At 35.0% G+C, this 3,705-nt stretch overlaps 1 non-coding gene across 1 annotated transcript; it reads left to right on the top strand.

Annotated features, from left to right (window-relative positions):
• Positions 1–2,707: 2,707 nt before the first annotated feature.
• Positions 2,708–2,814, top strand: LOC130890020 (U6 spliceosomal RNA). The gene has a single exon (XR_009058674.1). It is a non-coding gene; the product is annotated as a U6 spliceosomal RNA (small nuclear RNA).
• The last annotated feature ends 891 nt before the right edge of the window (positions 2,815–3,705 follow it).

A 3,705-nucleotide genomic window follows, 5' to 3' on the forward strand; every position in this document is an offset into this window, starting at 1 on the left:
ATTATTAACCTTGAATTTGCTTAACGCTAATGAGAAAGGGACAACAGAAGCAGAGAGACATTGTATAATAGAAAAGTCTTCTGAATTAAATCAACCGATTTATTTCAAGAATATACTGACCTCACAATGGAAGCCAGGAGATGTGTGGCATTGTGGAAGGGGTTTTTGTCTTATTTCCACAAGAGAATAAAAACTATGAATACTATCAAAATTAATGAAGATTCTGTTTGAAATGAAGAAACCTCTTGAAAAAGAGAAATGACAGCTCATCTAAAATGGTGACAATCATACAGATGGTAAGGAAACTTCATAAGGGTTTGGGCAGGGTTCTGTTCTTGTCTTTGCAGGAAAATACGCATCTTCAAAAGTCTGAGAGATCCTGGATGTTTGGAAGCTGACAGAAGGAAAATTAACTATCCAGTAAGGATCATTGGGAAAAATGAATCAGATTTATGAGATCAGGTAACGGATACACATACATTTAAATGTATATATATATAGTCATATATACATATATATATTTATATAATTATATAATTATACATATTCATATAGGGAGCTGGCTACTTGCCCTGTCTCTCTCTAAATCTAAGGATTTGTTAAAATAAAAATTCAGAGCTTCTGTCCATGTCAGGAGCCATGATATGGGACAGAAAGAAAAAAGAATTTAGAAAAATTTTACTTTTCTTCATATCTATTTTTGTCTCTATTGTACCTTTCATTGTAGGTACATATATATTACATATATATGTATATATATGTATATGTCTATATAAATAATATTTAAGTTTTCCACAATGAACAATTAATTTTCCTTCAGTAATCCTTTAGGTTTCCAGGAAGAAGATGGGACCCCACAATAACTCCACCTGGTTGATATGATGTCATGATGCTGATGGTGCTACCATAAGACCTTTTTTTGGTACCAGCTACTCGAGATGGTTCCAACTTGGTTAGCTAAAATGATGCACTTTTTTTTACAATGTTATGGCCAGACCTTCAAATAGGAAGCTCAGAAAAACTTTATCAAATTCTCAGAGACTATTTGCAATTATATCAGCCAGTAATCTTGGAACTTAATCATCACTTTACTTTCACAAGATTCCATAGAAAGAACATCACCCCCATGACAGCTGGAAGTAATTCTAGAAGATGGTATCCCTTCTCCCAACAAAGTTTGTCCTCAGGGTTAGGGACATCATTTAAGGGTTGATTATAATTGGTATAGAATTGCAGGTTGGGGGAAATTTTATTGGTTCAGGGATCTTTTTAAAAAATGGAAAAATTGAATGGGATAATAGATTAGTGTGGGCTTACTTACACTAATAATAATAGTGAGCAATAGAGTGAATACTTGTGAGCTATTATTTATAGGCAATTTACATTGGTATAGATCTTGTGTATTGATACTAACAATTATTAAATTAAATATATTTCTATTTTCATCCACCATATTTGTATACCTAGCAAAGTTATTTTGTCATATTGTATGCAGGCATGCTTCTACCTCTCCTTAAAACATTTTTGCATATTGATACAATTTTAGGATATATTTATCATATTGCAATGTACATTTCTACCTCTGATCAAGACACTTATACATTGTTTACATTTTGAGGTCATTGTCTTCACTTGTTGTACAGCTGTTTATTGTTTAATATTTTAAAATAAAGTCTTAGTCTTTAAGTTATATAGGTAATAAGAATTATAGGTCAATAGTCATCTATGTTTGTCATACTTATAGTTAGACTAATCAGGTTCTTTAGATACATAAAGATTATATTCTGCATAGATAGGCAATCTTCAACCACTTCAAAGAGCTGTAGAATGTGGCATTTAAATAATTAAGGGTTCTGTTGAAGTGAAACATGATTGCTCCTGGCAGCACTGATCTATTCCTGAGAGAATGTTGAACACTGAAGACACGCCATTTGGAGCTTGTTTTCTTTTTGGCAAAACTGAACTTTGGGCAAAGAACTGCCCATGCCTCAACCACTAACAAGGTACATGGTATCTGGAAAGGATAATCAGGACTGTCAAATCTTGCCAAGACAGGGTAAGATGGTTGTGAAAAGTTTCCTGCCTCTGAAAATGGTCTGTTGGTTATTCTAGGTCTTAGCCAAAGTTGGTTGCTTCGATATTGCAAATGAGACTTTGGGTGATTGCCCAGGGAGCCAGTTGTCTCTGTCATTTGTTGCACATTTTGGAAGTTGTTTGATTGCACTTCCTGCTTACACAAGTAATGTTATTTTCCTTCTCAGGTCTTCAATGGGGTTAAAGACTAGATAGTTGCAGTTTCTTTCCTCTCATGACTTGGCCAAGTTGTTTATTATACAAGACTTAAACTAGTTAGGATAATTACTGAATATATTTGTTTGTATTGTATATAATGTTGTATTAGGCTCTTATTTAAACAAAAGGGGAAGGTGCTGTAGAAAATCTTACAACTAATATTTACCCACCCATTGGAGCATGGCCTCTTATACTATTTATGCTGATGTAGAGCATGCTTCTTCCCACTTTTCTAGCTGCAGGATTTGGTTTCTGATCTCCATTCCAACAGAGGATTCCAGGGGTAGATTTGTGAGTCTACCCCTAAAAAAATAACCATCTCTTTCTCAATTCTGAGCTAGTATGGGATTTCTTTTATGCATCCTTCTTCATATATGAATGCTGTTCTTTGGATGTATTAAGACTCAGTGGTTCAGTGCTCACTTCGGCAGCACATATACTAAAATTGGAACGATACAGAGGAGATTAGCATGGCCCCTGCGCAAGGGTGACATGCAAATTCATGAAGCGTTCCATATTTTTAAAGAAAGAAAAAATGACCCGAGTTAACAACCACTGGTCATTAATATCACTTAATATCAATGGACTCAACTCACCTATAAAGAGGCTCAGGCTAAGAGATTGGATATGAAAACAGGATCCAACATTCTGCTGTTTACAAGAAACACACCTCAACCACAAAGATAGACATCTACTCAGAGTAAAGGGCTGGGAAAATGTTTATCAAGCAAACAGACCTAAGAAACAAGCAGGTGTGGCCATACTAATTTCTAACAAAGTTGACTTCAAACTAAAATCAATCAGAAGAGATGGAAAGGGACATTTTTTACTCATAAGAGGAACAATTCATCAGGATGAAGTCTCAATCCTGAATATCTATGCCCCTAATATAAAAGCACCCCCTTATGTAAAAGACACATTACTAAAACTCACTAGTAGTAGGAGATTTCAACACTCCTCTCTCACCAATGGACAGTTCAATCAGACAGAAACCTAACAGAGAAATAAGAGGATTAAGGGAGGTAATGAATCAAATGGACTTAACAGACATCTATCGAACATTCCATCCAAATAGGAAAGAATATACCTTCTTCTCTGCAGCTCATGGAACCTTCTCGAAAATAGACCACATACTCGGTAACAAAGCAAACTTACACAGTTACAAAAAAATATCGGTAACCACCTGTGTCTTATCAGATCACCATGGATTAAAGTTAGAATTCAACAATGCTATCCCCAGAAAGCCTATGAACTCATGGAAAGTGGACAGTCAACTACTGAACCACACCTGGATCAAGGAAGAAATAAAGAAAGAAATTAAAATCCTTCTTGAATTCAATGAAAACGAAGACTCAACATACTTAAACCTATGGGACACTATGAAAGCAGTGCTAAGAGGAAAGTTCATAGCAT

The sequence above is a fragment of the Chionomys nivalis genome, chromosome 1, assembly GCF_950005125.1.
Source record: "Chionomys nivalis chromosome 1, mChiNiv1.1, whole genome shotgun sequence".
NCBI lineage: Eukaryota > Metazoa > Chordata > Mammalia > Rodentia > Cricetidae > Chionomys > Chionomys nivalis.